This window comes from Myotis yumanensis, unplaced genomic scaffold, assembly GCF_028538775.1.
Source record: "Myotis yumanensis isolate MYYU_CA2020_CCGP unplaced genomic scaffold, mMyoYum1.0.hap1 SCAF_18, whole genome shotgun sequence".
Taxonomy (NCBI): Eukaryota; Metazoa; Chordata; class Mammalia; order Chiroptera; family Vespertilionidae; genus Myotis; species Myotis yumanensis.
The window spans coordinates 3,213,293-3,234,493 of record NW_027223769.1 but is presented as its reverse complement, the minus strand read 5'-3'; the positions used below and the strand labels follow the sequence as shown (position 1 = coordinate 3,234,493).

The following is a 21,201-nucleotide window of genomic DNA, read 5'->3' as shown; positions in this document are numbered from 1 at the left end:
GCTTCAGGGTGGGGGTCCCCACTGGGGTGCCTGGCCAGCCTGGATGAGGGGCTAAGGGCCGTTTTCAGGCTGGCGGGTGACTGAAGCTCCCAACCTGTCCTTTTTTTCTTTTTTTTTATTCTGGGCCAGTTTTAGCTCTGAGGGTTGGCTCCAGCTCTGAGGCCTCGGCTGCTGAAAGCAGGTATCTGGTTTGTTTGGGTTCTATAATTGTAACACTGTTGCGGTCCTGCTCACTCCAGCTCTGAGATCCCAGCTGGCTGAAAGCAGGGATCTGCTTTTGTTCTATAATTGAAACAATGTTGCGGTCCTGCTGGCTGAAGCCCGGCTGGCTGAAAGCAGGTTTCTGGGGTTTTGTTTAGCTTCTATATTTGTAACAATGTTTCTAAAACTGCAAGCTCAGAGGCCGGCAGTGGCAGGCGGGGAACATTGGCTTCCTCCAAACACTGAAGCAAGCAAGCCTCCTGTTCGCTTCAAGCTGCCTGGCTGCCAGCCGCCATCTTGGTTGGCAGTTAATTTGCATATCGCCCTGATTAGCCAATGGGAAGGGTAGTGGAGGTATGGCTAATTACCATGTTTCTCTATTATTAGATAGGCTGTTTCTCCCTCTCCCTTCCTCTCTGAAATCAATAAAAATATATTTTTAAAAAATATTCATATGTGTATCACATCTTCTTTACCTGTTCATCTGTCAATGGACACCTTCTATATCTTGGCTATCCTATATAATGAAAGGCCAGCGACCATAAGCGTAACGACCGGAATGACCACTCGACCAGTTGCTATGAGATGGGGGGCCAGTGAGGGAAACCAGGTGGCTGGTGGGGGCGGCAGGGCAGAACTGGGGACTGGCAAACAGGCTAGGCCTAGGGACCCTTCCTGCGCACAATTTCGTGCACTGGGCCTCTAGTTGTAAATAATGCTGAAATGAACATAGAGGTACATATATCTTTTTAAATTATGTTTTAATTTTCTTTGGAAAAATGCCCAGAAGAGGAATTGCTGGATCATAAGGTAGTTCCATTCTGAATTTTTTCTTGAACTCTTTGTGTCTCTCTGATTGAGCCAGACAGTTCTCTCCTCGTCTTTTTTTGTCTGTGTCCCAATGTGGGTGTCTTTTTCTGACTCTCTCTGCATCTTTCTTTCTTTTACACTCTCCCTCTTTCTTGGTATCTCTGGCTCTTTCTCTAACTCTAAGTTCTAGAGTGCAGAGTCTGGGTCCAATTTATTTGATGTCCACTAGGCTCCAATCTTTCCTGGCAGGGATCAGTCCACAATTGCCCAATATGTGATAAATCTGCCTAGTTATCAGCCTCTTTCTTTTTCTCTCCTTTAAAATAGAGAACCATCATCTTGTTTGCAAAACTAAACAAACCACTTGCCACCACCAAAGATCCTGATCTAGGCTATGGGAGTGAGTCTGAAAGTCAAAGCTGCCAGGCTCAGCCTAAACATGTACTCCTTCCACCCAGGAGGAAAAGACTGACATCCCGACATCTTGAATTCACAGTTAGAACCTGGACTTTCCTGACCTTGAGAGGTGCCACTGTGGACTTGCCTGACCCTAATTCCTGGCTCCTGGTGTGCTATGTGATCTGGCACCCAGTTTGGTTTCTCATTCCAACCCTGGGAAGTGTAAAGTGCTTTACCCAGAGTAACTCACTTAATCCTCACCCTTTGAGGAAGGTATTGTTGTCATCCCCACTTAACAGATGGAAAGAGTAAAGCACAGAGAGGTTGAGACTTTGCTCAAGGTCACACAGCAGTCTAGGTAAAATCAGCTGTCAAACACAGATGGTCTAGTTCCAGAGTTTGCTGTTTCAATCACTTCACTATGCTGCCTTTCTGAGAGAGAGGCAGAGACACATAGAGAGATAGCAGAGAATGGGAGGCAGAAAGAAAATGAGTTAGAGAGGATGCAAGGCAGAAGAGGACAGTGAGTCTGGGAAAAGGGGTTCTATGGATAAACTAGGGGCCCGGTGCATGAATTCGTGCACGAGTGGGGTCCCTCAGGGTGGCCTGCGGGGATTGGGCCCCAGCTCATGCCCCTAGGACTCACAGCCCCAGCTCCTGCCCCCAGCCTCACAGCCCCACAGCCCTGCCTGGCACCCCACCATGGCCTGGCACCACCCCCTCACCTGCTCCACCATCCCACCACAGTCCACTCTCATCAGGACCCATCGGGGCCGGCAGCACCTCCACTGCCGCCTGCTGCCAGTGCCGTGTCGCCAACACCCGCCATGTTCCGCATCACCCCCTGGTGGTCAGCACACGTCATAGTGAGCAGTTGAATTCCCGGTCTCCCGGTTGAACTCCCAGTCGAACGACTACCTGAGGGGACAATTTGCATATTGGGCTTTTATTATATAGGAAGGATAAGCAACCAAGAGACTGGGTTAAACAAAGGCAAACTGGTATATTTCCTGCCGGACATCTGGGGCATTTAGAATACTAATGTGCTCTGTAAGTAACTCACCCAGCTGGGAAGGGAGTTGACAGCAGGTCCCAGCCTATTTTACAACTTTTTTTTTTCAGAGAACACATAACCTTCTCCTGGTCTATGGCTCTGAGGAAGCGCACTCTGGGAAGTACTCATGTGGCAGAAGAATAAAGCACTAATTTTTACAATTAGACTGATTCAGACTTACCTTCACATGTATTTGCCATGCTAACGACACTCGGGCAGTTGTCTGCCTAGCATTGAGCCTCAGGTTTCCTCATCTGGAAAATGTGAATAGCTACCCTAGAGGGTCATTGTAAGGATGGAAATGAGACCCAATACACAAGGGGCTTGGCACATAGTCAGTACTCAGGGGATGAATGCATAGCGGCCACAGAAGGAGACACCGAGACTGAGAAATCAAGGATGAGACAGACACATCCAGAAAGAGACTCGTGATGTGACCGAGACAACAAGAGAGAGAAACTCGACAAGGTGATGGTGAGGAACATGGCAGGCAAACATTCATTCATCCACTCATTTGTTAATTCAACAAACATTTCTTGGGCACCTACTGTGTGCCAGGCTCTATGCTAGGTGTTGGAAGTACAGCAGTCAATAAGACAGGTAAATACCGAGGCTGTTACAGCGGGTTCAGGACCATTCTAGTGGAAGGGAAGGATGACAATGACACAGGTAAATACAGTAATTCACATCGTGGTGAGGTAACATTCAGGCATCATACCTGGTTTGTCCTTTCTGGCTCTTTTACTCAAACATCCCTTTTGATGGGTCAGGACCCTTGTGTACTAAGTATGAGGTAGTTTGATCATCACATCATCACACTGGAGAATGGCAAGCTGTACTATCAGGGTAGGAGGCACAAAGAGCAATTGTGATACCTGCGGCTGTGAGAGTAAAGGCAAGGCAAAAGGGCAGGCAGGGCAAAGAGAGGATCTGAGATGGCCAGAGAAATCCAGAGACTGAAGAACAGAAATATAGACACAGAGAAAAATGAAAACACCCTGAGAGACAGCAAAGAACAGAAGTGGATGCTGAGGAGATAGTGAGGGGTGAGGGGTGAGGGAGATAGTGAGGGGGATAGTGAGGGGTGATGGGGATAGTGAGGGGTGAGGGGGATAGTGAGGGGTGAGGGGGATAGTGAGGGGTGATGGGGATAGTGAGGGGTGAGGGGGATAGTGAGGGGCGAGGGGGATAGTGATGGGCGAGGGGGATAGTGAGGGGTGAGGGGGATAGTGAGGGGTGAGGGTATAGTGATGGAGAAGGGTGGATAGTGATGAGGATAGTGAGGGGTGGGAGGATAGTGAGGGGGAGGAGGATAGTTAGGGGTGAGGGGAAGAGTGAGGGGTGGGGGATAGTGAGGGGGAGTAGGAGAATGAGGGGTGAGGGGGATAAGGAGAGGTGAGGGGGGATATTGAGGGGCTAAGACCAAGATATCAAAAGGGACAGAAACACAGAAGTGGGGAGACCAGGAGGCAGAGGCCATGGAGAAGGGCTCTGTAAGACACAATGAGAGGGAAAGAATAGACTCGGAGACATGGAGGAATGATGACATGGAGACATTCAGGATCAAAGACAGAGAAACAAACAAACAAAAAAGACGCAAAAAACAACTGTCTGCCAGGTGGTTGGATGGTTGTCCCATACACCAAAAGGTTGTGGGTTCAATGCCTGGTCAGGGTACATACCTGGGTTGCGGGTTCAATCCCCTAGTTGGGCTGTGTACAAGAGAAGAACCAGGCAACTGACCCATGTTTCTCTTTCACATCAATGTTTCCCTGTCTGTCTATCTATCTATCTATCTATCTATAATCTTTCTATCATCTCTCTTTCTTTCTCAAAATCAATATAAACATATCTCAGGGTGAGGATTAAAAAAATAAAATAGAAAGAAACAGGGAGAGAAATGCCCAGAGAGACTGGGAGCGGTGAAATCGAGACCCAGGGGGACCAGCCACGGAGGTGACCACCTGCTGAGAGACACACAGATGGACAGACAGACACATGGCAATCCCTTGTGGCTCAAGGCCACCCACCCTGTCGCTGCAGGTGAAGGCCTACTATGGGCAGGTGCTCACTCTTTGTAGAGGTCAAGCGGAATGAAGTTAACTAGAAGAGGACGTTCTGCCAGGAAAAGGCGGGAGCCTGCAAGCAGGCCGCGTCAGAACAAAGTCTTGCACGCAAGACTTACTGTTCAGAGGCAGAACTTTCCTTGACGTGATGACTAGTCCATGAGGGCATGGAAAGTTCAGGGGAGGGTGCACTGCTGCAGGTGGAAAGGGTCTTTGTATAACATAGGAAATTAATAGTGTAATGTATAACTTGGCTCAGATGATCTCATAAGAATGCCTGTTAATCATTGTCACTTGCTGTACTCCATTGTTCTTTGCTGTACTCCCCAAATAAAAGCCATGAGGGCTTTGGGGGCATTGCTACTTGCCTGAGCGAGCGGTAGCCCTCTGCTTCTCCGTATCCTGTCGTCCGACTCATCTCCGCATCTCCGTTCACAAAGAACATCAATATCTGGCCCCACGAACAGGGACCAGTGGGTGAGTCGAAGGGGCGGTGGTACCGAAAGGGAGATGCCAGCGCAAAGTACGCGGAACTTTCGGCAATAGAAGCAGAGTGATGGGGAATAGCCCGTCAATGCAGAGTCAATAAATAGCTGTCTTGAGATCGTTATTGAAGAGCTCAGGGGTAAAAGTGAAGGATGAGGCTTTTAAAAAATTGTTTAAGGCAATTCAGCAGCACTGTTATTGGTTTCTCCCAGAAGGAAAACAGCAGTTAAATCTTAAGTTGTGGAAACAAGTTGGAAGGTCATTAAGGAGGGCTCATCAACAGGGAAAGGCAATAGAGGCTGATGTATGGGCTGTTTTTAATTTAGTAACGTTAGCTTTACAGCCTTTTCAGTCTGATTCTGAAGATTATGAAGAAATTCCTTTGAGGTTGCGAAGTGCTGCACCAGGAGCTGGGTGTTTAAGCCCTGAGCCTCTCCCTCCTGAGAAATTGCAACCCCCTGAGCCACTCCCGGTTGCGGTCACTGAACCGAGGGAGTCAAGAAAGGGACAGAAAACTAGCTGTCAAAATAAAGTAGGAGGTTATGAAAGAATAGCCTCAGCCAGCAATTCAGAGCTGGATGATTCATCTTCCGCTGAGGCGGATGATGATTTGCGCTCTCGCCCTAAGTTAAGGAAAAGAAGGGTGGCGAGAAGGGAAACGGAGATGAAGGAGCTTTTGTGGAGTCTAAAAGAGTTATTACTTACAGTAGTAAGGAAAAGAAAGAGAATAAAAGTCCTCAGGAGTTGGCTGCGGCGCTGGCGCTGGCGCCGCCGCGGAAAAGTGAAAGTAAAGCAGCACTAGTCATTAATCAGGAGTTAGCAGCTGAGCCTCCACCCCCGACCTGAGGACACAAAGAGCTGCTAATGCTCAATACCCTCAAGGGTTATATATATTATTAGTTATAATACTATTATATATAATTATATATGCTATTAATTTTTATATATTAATTAATATAGAATTAATTTATACAGATTATAAATTAATTCCTTATGATTGGAATACAATAGCTAAAGCAGTATTAGCCCCCGGGCAATATCTGCAATTTAAATCCTGGTAGTGGGAAGAAGCCAGGAGAGTGGCAATGATTAACGCCCAACAAAATCCACCTGATCTAATTTTGACCAGTTAACAGGAACTGGGACACATAGTAGCTTACAGCAACAGGTGCTGTTAGAGAATGCTGTTATTGCACAGATTAAAGCTTGTTACTTAAAGGCTTAGTCAAAAATGGAGGAGGCCGCCACCCCGGCCCAGTCATTTTCTAAAGTTATAAATAACTAGAGGCCCGGTGCACAAAAATTTGTGCACTCGGGGGGGGGGGGGGTCCCCCAGCCCTGCCTGTGCCCTCTCCCAGTCTGGGACCCCTCGGGAGATAACGACCTGCTGGCTTAGGCCTGCTCCAGGATGGCAGAGGGCAGGCCCAATCCCTAGGTGCAGCCCCTGGTCGGGCTCAGAGCAGGGCCGATTGGGGAGTTGGGGCGCCGCCCCGTCATGCACAGAGCAGGGCGGATTGGGAGGTTGCAATGCCACCCTCAGTCACGCTCAGGGTAGACTGATTTGGGGGTTGGGGCATCACCCCCTGTTACACTCAAGGCAGAGTCGATGGGGAGGTTGCGGTGCCACCCCCGTCACGCACAGAGCAGGGCCAATCAGGGGGTTGGGGCGCTGCCCCCTGTCACTCACAGAGCAGGGCCGATCAGGGGATTGGGGCGCTGCTCCCTGTCACTCACAGAGCAGGGCTGATCAGGGGGTTGGGGCGCTGCCCCCTGTCACTCACAGAGCAGGGCCGATCAGGGGGTTGGGGCGCTGCTCCCTGTCACTCACAGAGCAGGGCTGATCAGGGGGTTGGGGCGCTGCCCCCTGTCACTCACAGAGCAGGGCCCATCAGGGGGTTGGGGCGCTGCCCCCTGTCATGCACAGAGCAGGGCCGATCAGGGGGTTGGGGCGCTGCTCCCTGTCACTCACAGAGGAGGGCCGATCAGGGGGTTGGGGCGCTGCCCCCTGTCACTCACAGAGCAGGGTCCATCAGGGGGTTGAGGAGCTCCCCGCTGTCACTCACAGAGTAGGGCCGATAGGGGAGTTGGGGCACCGCCCCCTGTCACACACAGAGCAGGGCAGATCAGGGGGTTGGGGCGCTGCACCCTGTCACACTCAGGGCAGGGCCAATGGGGAGGTTATGGCTCTACCCTGTCACACACAGAGCAAGGCCCGTGGAGGGGGGTTGGGGCGCCACCCTCTATCACCCACAGAACAGGGCCGATCAGGGGGTTGGGGCGCCGCCACTGTCACACTCAGGGCAGGGCCGATCAGGGGGTTGGTGCACTGCACCCTGTCACACATAGAGCCGCAGGGCAATCGGGGGGATTGGGGAGCTCCCCCCTATCAGGCACAGAGCAGGGCTGATCAGGAGGTTTGGGCGCTGCCCCCTGTCACGCTGATCCCGGTGCCGGGAGCCTCGCTGCTCCGCTGATCCCGGTGCCGGGAGGCATATTACCCTTTTACTATATAGGATAGAGGCCTGGTGCATGGGTGGGGGCCGGCTGGTTTGCCCTGAAGGGTGTCCTGGATCAGGGTGGGGGTCCCCACTGGGGTGCCTGGCCAGGCTGGCTGAGGGGCTGAGGCCTGTTTTCCCGCTGGCAGTTGACTAAAAGCTCCCAACCGCTCCTTGTTTTCTTTTTTTTTTATTCTGGGCCAGCTTTAGCTCTGAGGCCTCGCTGCTGAAAACATGGATACAATGTTTCGGTCTGGGGCTGACTAAAAGCCGGTTTTGTTTAGCTTCTTATTTGCAACATAGTAATAGTTGCTTAGAGTTGCAGTTGAGAGTCCGGCAAGTGAGGCGGGGAACTTGGAGTCTGCACTTCCTGGAGGAAGCAAGTCTCCCTGTTCGCTTCAGTGCATGGCTGCCGGCCGCCATCTTGGCTGACAGTTAATTTGTGTAAGGATACGCTGATTAGCCAATGGGAAGGGTAGCGGTCGTACACCAATTACCATGTTTCTCTTTTATTAGTGTAGATAATAATAATAATAATAATAATCTTATTAAAATATTATATAAATAATTAATAATAATGCTAATTTTCTTGCTAATGCATTAAAAACTGCAATTCCCATCCTGTTAAATGCTATGGATGTGGGAAAGTGGGACATATGAAAAAAGAATTGTCTGAAGACAAGGGTCCCACAAGGGAAAGCTAAACATGCTCCCGGAGTTATTAATGCAGATTATAAAGGAGAAATATTAGTTATAATGTCTGCTTCTAGTATTATAAATATAAAGGCTGGAGAAAAAAATGGCACAATTATTATTACCTCCCTATAAACAAATAGGGCATACAGCACCAGTTAAGCAAACGGGGGGATTTGGTAGCATAGGAAAAAGGTTTTTTAGCATACAATTTTAGGAGGCCAAAGACAATTTTTACAGTTTGTTCCCGGAGGGAATAAAAATTATCAGCCTGGTGGATTCTAGGGCTGATGTAACTATAATTTTTACTTTGCACTGGCCTCAATCTTAGCCGGTACACAAGGTGAATGCAACTTTTACAGGTTGTAAACCTCACTGAAATTTTACAAAGCTTTAATGTACTTGAATGTCAGGGGCCTGAAGGACAAAAGGGCAAAATACAGCCATATGTTGCCTCCATTGCACTATCTTTGTGGGGAAGAGATCTTTTACAACAATAGGGAGCTACAATTACTATACCTCCTTTACAGAAAGGCCATAGACAAATGATTTTTCAAGCTGGTGCTGACACCAGTATTCAGGATCAAAATTTATAAAGGGGGCCACTCCAAAGTGCTTTGCCCTACCTTTAAAATGGAAAACAACTAAACCAGTATAGGTAGAGCAGTGGCCCCTAACAAGAGAGAAGTTAGAAACGCTCCAAATTATTATTAAAGAACAGATACAACTAGGGCATATTAAAGCCAGCTCTAGTCCATGGCATTCCCCTGTTTTGTTATAAAGAAAAAATCAGGTAAATAGAAGATGCTTACTGATTTAAGACAGATTAATAAGATTATTGAGCCTATAGGACCTTTACAACCTGGAATTCCAAATCCAGCATTAAAGCCTTTGCTGTAATGGGCAAACCCCGAGCCATTAAAACTAACAATGGCTCATCATATTTATTAGGTAAGTATCAACATTTTTTCCAACAGTTTGATATTAAACATATTACAGGAATTTCTGGAAACAGTACAGATCAAGCAATTATTAAGCGAAAGAACTGCACCCTTAAGGAAATGCTGCAAAAACAAAAAGGGGGAGAGGAGCTGGTATCAGGCCAGACTCCCCGATGAAGATTATTAAGAGCTCTATTTACTTTAAATTTTTAAAATTTGAATACAGATGCAGCGTCAGCTGCTGAAATGCATTGGGGACATAAAAAGGAGGTCCCAGTAGAACAATCTATCATATACCAAGATGTCACTACTAATCAATGGTGCCCGACTGCCGTTTTAAGGTGGGGTCGAGGCTATGCTTATGTTTCCACAGGAATTAAGAAGTCCTGGATTCCTGATAAAAGAATCAAGTTAAGGCATGGCGAGCAAGAGGAAGTGTGACGAAGCAGGACTGGAAGACCAGTTTGCACAGCTAACCATCCAGGGAGGACAAACAATTTGCGTGCCATTGCCTCGCACCCGAAACACTCCTCCACCTACATGGGGACAGGTGAAGCGCCTATGCCAGGAAGGGGAACATCTTGTGACTGCCCATGGAAGGCCCTGTAACTAATGACTCTAATTGGATGCCTGGACTTTTTGAAGATGAAGATCGTGGGCCTTTGAAACCAGAAGAAGAAGGAACAAGAATGAACAACTATTCGACAGGAGTTACTGGAATACCTGTGTGTCTAGGACTGGGTGATCATTGTCTGCAATTGGGTAATCAAGCCTAGTTGAGTGTGGCTAAAAACACCACTAATCCTTGAAAGGACCAGTTCAATGGACTCAAACTACTGAGGAAATATCTTGTTTTAATTGTACCTTGTTAACTTGTGTGAATAACTCTGTACCTTTTAATCACAGTAGAGAGACCTTGTATCTATTGCGAGCCAGAACAGGAGTATGGTTACTTGTACAGATAGATCGACGATGGCAGGAAAGTTCTCTAGCTGAAGTTCTCTATGCCATTGCGGAAGGAATATTGAAGAGGTCAAAAAAATTTATTGGCATGCTAATCGCTGTAATTCTTGGCTTAATTGCTATAACAGCAACTGCAGCAACAGCTGGGGTAGCATTGCAGCGATCAGTCCAAACTGCTACGTTTGTTCAGGAATGGCATAAAGATTCCGAACGGTTATAGAGTTCTCAATAGAAAATTGATAGAAATCAATGAACAATTAGTCGATCTTGAACAATCAGTAGTTTTATTGGGGGACCAAATTATTAGTTTGTAAAGGTGATTACAGTTAAAGTGTGATTGGAACCATGCTGGTTTATGTGTCACCCCTGTACCTTATAATGAAACAGCTTTGCTATCTTCTCTGTCATGATTCAAACCTGCAGCAAAACTAAAAAGGGGGAAAATGTAGAGGTCAAGCGGAATGAAGTTAACTAGAAGAGGACGTTCTGCCAGGAAAAGGCGGGAGCCTGCAAGCAGGCCACGTCAGAACAAAGTCTTACACGCAAGACTTATTGTTCAGAGGCAGAACTTTCCTTGACGTGATAAATAGTCCACGAGGGCATGGAAAGCCAGGGAGGGTACACTGCTGCAGGTGGAAAGGGTCTTTGTATAACACAGGAAATTAATAGTGTAATGTATAACTTAGCTTTGATGATCTCATAAGCATGCCTGTTAATCATTGTCACTTGCTGTACTCCATTGTTCTTTGCTGTACTCCCCAAATAAAAGCTATGAGGGCTTTGGGGGCATTGCTACTCACCTGAGCGAGCGGTAGCCCTCTGCTTCTCTGTATCCTACACGTCCGGCTCATCTCAGCGTCACCCTTCACAAAGAACATCAACACTGTTCACCTGTTCATGGTGCGCCTGGGCCCGACCCTGGTAATCTTGCTATGCAGCTATGAGGTGCTTTATGAGGCTCTGGTAGAACAGGCAGCCACCTTCAGAGGGCACCCAGAGCTGACCATTTCCAAGAGGACCAACCAGGAAGATGGTGAAGCCTGGTGGGGTGTGGGAGGGAGGGCAGGGCTCTGGGTCACCTCACATCCAAGTTCCCTGCCAGATGCATCACCACTCAGTGATTAAGTGCCTGGGGACTGGAGGCAGAAGACTTGGGGTCAAGCCCCAGCACTGTCTGCATAACGACCAAATGGTGAGTTAGTCTCTCTGCACCTCTCTTTGCTCATCTGTAAAATGGGAATAATTATGCTCACCCCCCGTCCCATCCACAAGAATGCTGTGAAATTTCAGTCAATTAATATATGTAGGCGGCCCCACGACCTCCAAGGGTGAGGCGGGCACAGAGCCAGGGCCGCCAGGCGGCGTCCATGCTCTAGGCCCCGCTTGCTGCTACCCTTGGCCCTGCACCCCTGCCCCGCCGCCACCATGGGCAAGAAGCACAAGAAGCACAAGACCGAGTTGTGCTCCTCCTATGAGGAGTATGCAGACAAACCTTTGGAGAAGCCCCTGAAGCCAGTTCTCAAGGTTGGAGGAAGTGAAGTGACTGAACTCTCTGGATCTGGCCACAATTCCAGTTACTACGATGACAGGTCAGACCATAAGCGAGAGAGGCACAAAGAAAAGAAGAAGAAGAAAAAGTCAGAAAAGGAGAAATATCTGGACAATGAAGAAAGAAGGAAGCAAAAGGAAGAGAAGAAACAGAAACGGGAAAAGGAACACTGCGACACAGAGGGAGAGCTGATGACTTGGACCCTGGGAAGAAGGTAGAGGTGGAGCCACCTCCCGATCGCCAGTCCAAGCGTGCGGGACACAGCCAGCTGAAAATGAGAGCATGCCTATTCAGCAACTACTAGACCATTTCCTCCGCCAGCTCCAGAGAAAAGGTCCTCATGGGTTTTTTGGCTTTTCCTGTCACGGATGCAATTACTCCTGGATACTCAATGATAATAAAACATCCAATAGATTTTGGCACAATGAAAGACAAAATCATGGCTAATCAGTCACAGAATTTAAGGCAGATTTCAAACTGATGTGTGATAATGCAATGACATACAACAGACCAGACACTGTGTACTACAAGTTATCTAAGAAGATCCTTCACGCAGGCTTTAAGATGATGAGCAAACCGGCAGCTCTCCTGGGCAACAAAAAGACAGCTGTTGAGGAACCAGTTCCCGAAGTTGTACCTGTACAAGTAGAAACCGCTAAGAAATCCAAAAGGCCGAGTAGAGAAGTCATCAGCTGCATGTGTGAGCCAGAAGGAAATGATTGCAGCTTGACTGACAGCACAGCAGACGAACATGTGCTGGCCTTGGTGGAGCACGCAGCAGATGAGGATCGGGACAGGATCAACCAACTCCCTCTAGGTGGCAAGATGGGCTACCTGAAGAAGAGCGGAAATGGGAGCCTGCTCTACAGCGTGGTCAACACGGCTGAGCCAGATGCCAACGAGGAGGAGACCCACCCGGTGGACCTGAGCTGCTTCCCGGCTTCAGTGTCACCACTCTGGGCTTCAAAGATGAGAGAAGGAGCAAAGTCACATTTCTCTCAAGTGCCAGTACTGCACTTTCAATGCATAATAATTCTGTATTTGAAGACTTGAAATCAGACGAAATGGAGCTTCTGTATTCTGCCTATGGAGATGAGACTAGTGTGCAGTGTGCACTGAGCCTGCAGGAATTTGTGAAGGATGCTGGGAGCTACAGCAAGAGAATGGTGGACGACCTTCTGGACCAGATCACAGGCAGAGACCACTCCTGGATGCTCTTCCAGCTGAGGCAGAGGAGAAATGTCATGATGAAGCCACCAGATGAAGTAAAGACTGGGCACTCCCTAGGACAGTGATGGCGAACCTATGACACACGTGTCAGAGGTGACACGTGAACTCATTTTTTTGGTTGATTTTTCTTGGTTAAATGGCATTTAAGTATATAAAATAAATATCAAAAATATAAGTCTTACTGGGGGGTAAGGGAGGGCAGGGGATTGTCAAGGGCGGGGGGGGGGGCGGGGAAGGACACATATGTAATATCCTTTGTAATACTTTTAGCAAAAAATAAAAATATAAAAAAATAAAAAATAAATAAAAAAAAAGAATCTCTGCAAGGTCCATCTGAAATAAACCAGCAGGCCATACAAAATATATATATATATATATATATATATATATATATATATATGTCTTTTTTTTACTATGGTTGCAAATATCAAAAAATTTCTATATGTGACATGGCACCAGAATTAAGTTAGGGTTTTTCAAAATGCTGACACGCCAAGCTCAAAAGGTTCGCCATCACTGCCCTAAGAGATGGTGGCTCTGTGCTGGATTTTGCGTCAATGAAGTCGTATTCTGACGTCTCTTTGGACATCTCCATGCTCAGCTCTCTGGGGAAAGAGAAGAAGGAGCTGGACCATGATGACAGCCATCTGAACTTGGACGAGACGACAAAGCTCCTACAGGATCTGCATGAGGCGCAAGCAGAGCGTAGGGGCTCCCGGCCATCGTCTAACCTCAGCTCCCTGTCTAACACCTCCGACAGGGATCAGCACCACCTGGGAAGCCCTTCTCGCTTCAGTGTCGGTGAGCAGCCAGATGTGACCCATGACCCGTACAAATTTCTTCGGTCTCCAGAACCTGCAGCCTCTACAAAGATAGTCATTAATTGGTTTTTTGTTTTGTTTTTATTTTGTTTTGTTTTTACTTGCATGTATAGAGTTTTTGTTGTGAGACAAAGACTATATATTCCCTTGGGCCTGCCGGAAGCAGCGCAGGGAGGGGGTGAATTGTCTCTGATCATGTCGGCCGCATGTGGACCCAGTGTTTCTGTAGATAGTCCTGTGAACCTGAATAGTGGAAATCCTGAATAAAGGGTGTATAAAGAATATATATATTGTGGGACATAATATATGCTCAATAAACATTGCTTCCCCGCCCCCGTACCAATTTGTGCACAGAAAGGTTTGCTACAAATCCTCTTTTGCCCATTTACACATTACAATGCACTATGCTGCCTTGGACAACTGCATAAAATTAAATTCATGAAAGAAACCAGACATAAAAGGTCACATATTGTGATTCTATTTATATGAAATATGCAGACTAGGCAAATCCACAGATGCAGAAAGTACGTAGGGTGATGTCAGGGGCCGGGGGAGGAGAGAATGGGGAGTGACTGCCTAATGGACGAAAGATTATCTTTTGGGAGGATGAAAAAACTCTGGGATTAGATAGTGGTGTGGTTGTAGAGAGTGGTGATGAGTATACATAGTTCGAGACCTAAAGTTGTAATGTGCCATGAAATTATCTGTGGTTTCCATTGGTGGCAAAGTTAATTACCGCTACTGATATCACTGTCACTGTGACCTGCCTTCATAACTGAAGGAAAGGCTAACTTTCTGATAGAGATTAGTGAAAAAGATGCAATTTTGTTTTCCATCCAAGTTCACAGACCACTGAAACGCTAAGGGTGCCTGGGCCACAGTTAAAGTATTCCTGGTACAGAGGCTTCAAACCTATGCCCTGGAGTCCTCTACGCCTGGATGAAAAGCTGACACTACCGCGTGTAAGTTATGGCAAGTGGCTGTCCTCCCTGGGCCTCAGTTTCTTCATCTAGACCAGTGGTTCTCAACCTGTGGGTCGCGACCCTTTTGGGGGTCGAACGACCCTTTCACAGGGGTCGCCTAAGACCTACAGAAAACACATATATAATTACATATTGTTTTTGTGATTTATCACTATGCTTTAATTATGTTCAATTTGTAACAATGAAAATACATCCTGCATATCATTTACATTATGATTCATAACAGTAGCAAAATTACAGTTATTGTTGGGGGTCACCACAACATGAGGAACTGTATTAAAGGGTCGCGGCATTAGGAAGGTTGAGAACCACTGATCTAGACCGAGACAAGGAGGGAGGTTTAGAGAAGGCTTCCTGGAAAGGTTTGAGCTCAGGATGAGTAGAAGTGAGTCAGTTTAGGAAGATGAGAGAAGTGCAGAAAGATAAAAGATCCAGGGATGAGGGAGTTTGGTGCTCTGGAGTAACTGGGAAAGGTTCCATGTTTTTGGAGCCTATAGAGTGGGAGGAGGTAGTGAGAGGCAAGGCTGGAGTGATGAGGAGGGACCAGACAATGTGAGATCCTTTGATTCATATTAAAAACTTGAACTGTGTCTTGAGGGCAATGGGGAGCCATGACATGATTTTGAGCAGGAGAGTGATATGGTCAGATGTGTGCTGGGAAGAGATTGCTCTAGCTGCGGTCTCCGCACAGGCACACCTTTTCACCCCACCTTCCTCATTCACCACTCTGTCTCCAACATCTTCTGCTCTGTGGTCTTTGGCCATCGTTTTGACTACCAGGATGAGGATTTCAAAACCTCCTTCTTCTCCTTCTTCTCCTTCTTCTCCTTCTCCTTCTCCTTCTCCTTCTCCTTCTCCTTCTCCTTCTCCTTCTCCTTCTCCTTCTCCTTCTCCTTCTTCTTCTTCTTCTTCTTCTTCTTGCCATTGTACTTTTTATTCCTTTTTAAATTAGCAATATATTTGTTTGTTTGTTTCTTTATTTATTATTTATTTATTTATTGGCTAAAGTTTTACATATGTCTCCTTTTCCCCCAAATACCCCCCGGCCAGCCATTCCCACATCGGGTGAGCCCCCACCGCCCCAGTGTCTGTGTCCTTTGGTTATGCCAATATGCATGTATACAAGTCCTTTGGTTGCTCTCTAATCTCCCCCCGCCCCCCGATCCTGCCATTTGTCTCTGGATCTATTCTTGTTCATCAAATTATGCTGATCATTATATCCCACATATGAATGAGATCATGTGATATTTATCTTTCTCCGACTGGCTTATTTCACTTAGCATAATGCTCTTCAGTTCCATCCATGCTGTTGCTAATGGTAAAATTTCCTTTTTTTTTATAGCGGCATATTATTCCATTGTGTAGATGTACCACGGTTTTTTAATCCACTCATCTGCTGATGGGCACTTAGGTTGTTTTGAAATCTTAGCTATTATAAATTGTGCTGCTATGAACATAGGAGTGCATATATCCTTTCTGATTGGTGTTTCTGGTTTCTTGGGATATAGTCCCAGAAGTGGGATTACTGGGTCAAATGGGAGTTCCATTTTTAACTTTTTGGGGAAACTCCATACTGTCTTCCACAGTGGCTGCACTAGTCTGCATTCCCACCAGCAGTGCACGAGGGTTCCTTTTTCTCCACATTCTCACCAGCACTTGTCATTTGTTCATTTGTTGATGATAGCCATTCTGACAGGTGTGAGATGGTACCTCATTGTTGTTTTGATTTGCATCTCTTGGATGATTAGTGACTTTGAGCATGTTTTCATATGTCTCTCAGCCTTCTGTATGTCCTTTTTCGAAAAGTGTCTATTTAGGCCCTTTGCCCATTTTTTTATTGGATCGTGTATCTTCCTTTTGGTAAGTTGTATCAGTTCTCTGTAAATTTTGGAGATTAAACCCTTATCTGAAATAGCATTGGCCAATATGTTCTCCCATGCAGTGGGCTTTCTTGTTGTTCAAGACCTTCTTAAGGCTGCTGACTGAAAACCTGAAGTAGGTGAACACATTTTGGGTGCAGGTATTTAAAGAGAAAGAGAGAGAGAGAGAGAGAGAGAGGGAGAGAGAGAGAGACCCACAGCCCTTTCTCTGAGGCCCTATCATCCATTCAAATTTCCACCAGAACCCTTATGTTGTGTCCAGCTCTTTACTTGGTATTGAAGACATAGCAGAGGCAAAACATTCTCAACCCTGTCCTCATGGGGCTCACAGTCCAGTGGAATAAACAGACCTGTCAGCACACAATGATGACCCAGAGTGGTCAGGGCTGTGACAGACATACCTGTCATTCAGTCAATATTCACTGAACTAGTACTCCATGCCACCCTGTGCTGGGTGATGCTGAGGACACAGTTGTGACCAGGACAGCACTGGGACTTGCCCTCATGGAGCTCTCAATCCATTACGGGAGGTGGAACAGTCACAAGAAAGTGACAGCTCAGAATGGACAGTGCTGGGGTGGGGAAAGCACAGGTAGAGAGGTCAGGGCTGAGGCTCAGACAGCTCCGCAGCAGAGGCAGGGAGGTTGGGGAAGTCAGTGAAGACTTTCTGGAAGAGACTATTTAAGGCCGAGAAAACAATAGATGCCGAGACACTCTCTCCAAAGGCCTCTTTCTCTCCCAAGATATATGGTCTTTTCCCTACTCTGCTGACACCATTCTTGTAGCTGGACATTTGTAAACAAGGATCTGAAGTCCTGCCAAGAAGAGGTGAATGTTCTATCAGGAACAACTGCATGACTTGCAAGCAAGTCATGCTGGGTCAAGATTGCACACAATCTTGAGTTTCCAAAACATTTACCTCCCTGAGAAAAGATAAGATTAAAAAGCCATGGGTAGAGCAGAAAAGGGAATGCACAGCTGCAAGTTGTCTTCAATGCGCTATTGTAATATAGAACAAAACAAAATTTTGTTGATTAACTGCTGACGCACTAACCTCATGCGAAACCCCAATAAAAGCAATGGTTGAGGGTACAGAGTTTGCTACATGCCTGAGAGAGCTGTAGCCCTCTGCCCGGCATCAATCGTCTGTGTGCTCGTCTTACCTCTGCATCTTCGGTTCATTAAACATCCCTCAACAATTCTGGTCAACACAACTGACTCTTTGAGGTCCTCAAGAAGCAGACATCGAGAGAATCGAAGATGGCGGCATAGGTAAAACACCGGAGACTGCTGCCGTGGACAACCACTTCAAAAATACAACTAAAAGTCGGAGCGGACATCAACCAGAACCACGGGAAGGCTGGCTGAGGAGAGTCTCTTCAACTAGAAGCAAAAACAACAGCATTCCGACGCTCAGCGGAGGTGCAGAGTGGAAAATTTAAAGGTACGGCGGTGCGGTGGTGAGGGTGCGCGCGCAAAGCGGGCTGGCGGCTGAGGGCGCGATTGTCGTTTTCAATCAGGAGCGAATCTCAGACTCTGGGCTACAGATCCGGGCGAGTCTCTAGGGACCCAGACTCAAACGGGAGAAGCGGGACTGTCTGGCTACGGCCCCTCCGAGGTTTGCAGCGATTGCTGGGACAGAGAGGCAGAGCCCCTGGGGACGGACTGAGAGCGGCCATAGCTGCTCCCTCCCCCCCGCCCTGTTGAGCCCGCCCCGCCCAAACCCTGCGCACAACCATTTGCCGACCGCCTCAGGCAAGGGCTGGACTAGCACCTCCCCTGAGGACTGAAGTTTTCCCACAGCTGATTTCCACCGCCAGTCGGCCTGTTGGTCAAATCCCTCTAGTGTTAACTACAACAATTAAGGCTTGGCTAGAACAAGACTGCGCACAGAGACCACAAGGGAGTGCACCAAGAAAGCATAAAAGATGCGGAGACAAAAAAACATGACAGAAATGGAGGATATGGAGCTAAGAATCGCAATTTTGAGGGCTTGCCATAAATTTGTGCAGAGCCTCACGAAAACTAATGAGACCCTCGATGCTACGATAAAGAAATTAGAAAGTAAGCATACACGGACTGAAATAAAGAATATTATACCCAATAGCAGACCAGAGGAGTGCAAGAATCAAACCAAAGATTCGACAAAAAACACCCAATTGGAAAAGCATAATGAAAAAAGAATCCGAAAATGTGAAGATAGTGTAAGGAGCCTCTGGGACAGCTTTAAGCGGACTAATATCAGAGTCATTGGAGTCCCAGAAGATGAGAGACAGCAAGATATTGAAAACCTATTTCAAGAAATAATGGCAGAAAACTTCCCCCACCTAGTGAAAGAAATGGACTTACAGGTCCAAGAAGCGAAGAGAACCCCAAACAAAAGGAATCCAAAGAGGACCACACCGAGACACATCATCATTAAAATGCCAAGAGCAAAAGACAAAGAGAAAATCTTAAAAGCAGCAAGAGAAAGAGGCTCAATTACCTACAAGGGAATACCCATACGACTGTCAGCGGATTTCTCAACAGAAACTTTGCAGGCCAGAAGGGAATGGCAAGAAATATTCAAAGTGCTGAATACCAAGAACCTACAACCAAGATTACTTTATCCAGCAAAGCTATCATTCAGAATTGAAGGTCAGATAAAGAGCTTCACAGATAAGGAAAAACTAAAGGAGTTCATCACCGCCAAACCAGTATTATATGAAATGCTGAAAGGTATCCTTTAAGAAGAGGAAGAAGAAAAAGGTAAAGATACAAATTATGAACAACAAATATGCATCTATCAACAAATGAATCTAAGAATCAAGTGAATAAATAACCTGATGTACAGAATGAACTGGTGACTATAATGAATCAGGGACATAGAAAGGGAATGGACTGACTATTCTTGGGGGGGAAAGGGGAATGGGAGATTCGGGAAGAGACTGGACAAAAATCATGCACCTATGGATGAACTCAGTGGGTGGGGAGTGAGGGTGGAGGGTGGGGTGGGAGCTGGAAGGAGGGGAGTTATGGGGGGAAAAAAGAGGAACAAATGTAATAATCTGAACAATAAAGATTTAAAAAAAAAAAAAAAGAAAAAAAAAAAAAAAAAAAAAAGAAGCAGACATCATGGGTTGACTTCTCCCTCTACCCAGTCCTGCTTCCCTTCCTTCTCTTGCCCAAACCACAGGTCCTCTCTAATACAGGTCTTGTGTGCTAACGTCCATCTCACAGTCACTTCCCACGGACTCAGGCTGCAACAAGTGCCTTCCGCATTCACATGTAGCAGATGAGAGTGGGAGCAAGATCAGTTCTGGGATCTGAGGATCTTAGAGCGCCCTTGGATGGGATTCTAGAGACTTTGGTCCCAAATCCTTTTCAGTATACTGTGTGACCAAGTATAATTTGCTCCATATCTTTGGGTCTCAGGTTTTCTATCAGAAATTTTGACATACTGATCAGGGGAGCTTTTGGTCTAGATCTAGAACTATAAATAGGCTTCATCTCGTATGTCTACTTTGTGCATTTGATAATGGGGGTCTGAGAAGGGTTCTAAGGTTTAGTGCCAAAGAGTGCTGGGGTTGACTGGCGATGCCTGCCATGGGCAAAGACTAAGGAAGTGGAAGTAGAATAAGGAGTGGCATGTATCTGCCATACCTGGTCTGGATAGATGGTCTCTCTTGGCTCTTCTCTACTTCTGACATTCTGTGTTTTTGTATGTAGGAGCAAGGGGAACCCCACACACAATTCAGCCAAGATAATTTGCTCAATTCTGCTCTCGACATCTTTTCTGGGGGGATAGAGACAACCAGCATCACCCTCAGATATGGGGTCCTGATCATCCTGAAGTACCCACAGGTCAGGACTAGCCCTTTCTCTTCTCAGCCTGACGTCGTAAGGCTGCGTACAAGGACCAAGAACTCATAGCACATTGCTGGGGGAGATATTGGAAGGGTGACTGCTGGTAATACAAATCTGGGCTTAAAGTTTGAGAAGTTGAGGTTAGGATAGGTGCCCCAGGCAATAAGCCTTCTCATGGTCAGAACTTTCTCCCACCCCCAAATCCACCCCCACCCCCACTTTTCTCATATAGCAAGAGTTTGACCAAGTGGTAGGGTCAGAGAAATGGCACTGCCTGGGGGACAGGGCCCAGATGCCATTCACGAATGCTGTCCTCCATGAGATTTGCAGATATCATACCTCTGGGCATGTGCCATGCTGTCACCCAGGACACCCAATTCTGGGGATACCACATTCCAAAGGTACAGGCTGAGTATGGGTATGCTGGGTTCAGCTGGTTTTCAGGTCTCATAGATAGAGCTGCAGGACTGAGCCTCTTCGTATTCGGTTCATAGGTCCTTCCAGAGCCTGGCTCCCTCAACCCAAGCAGGGCTGAGACTGCCTGATGGAGCACTAAAGTGCAATAGTTGAGAACTATGGCTCGGCAGTCACTTAGAATCCCTGCACCCCCACTTCCCAGCTGTGTAACTCTGGGTAAGTGACTTAACCTCTCTGAGCCTCAGTCTCTTCTTCTATACAATGGACATAATACTACCTACACCATGTGGTGTACAGTTCAATGGCATTAAGTATATTCACATTTTGTGCAACCATCACCAGCATCCATCTCTAAAACCCTTCATCT

The 21,201-nt window shown here is 46.9% G+C and overlaps 1 long non-coding RNA gene and 1 pseudogene across 1 annotated transcript in view; one reads left to right on the top strand and one right to left on the bottom strand.

Annotated features, from left to right (window-relative positions):
* Positions 1–10,911: 10,911 nt before the first annotated feature.
* The window catches only part of LOC138997201 (uncharacterized), a 68,450-nt gene continuing 58,160 nt past the window's right edge, over positions 10,912–21,201 (bottom strand). The window contains exon 3 of the long non-coding RNA XR_011468918.1: positions 10,912–10,971. This is a non-coding gene — a long non-coding RNA (uncharacterized lncRNA). The remainder of the gene's footprint in view (positions 10,972–21,201) is intronic.
* On the top strand, positions 11,275–13,069 carry LOC138996787 (bromodomain-containing protein 9 pseudogene; annotated as a pseudogene).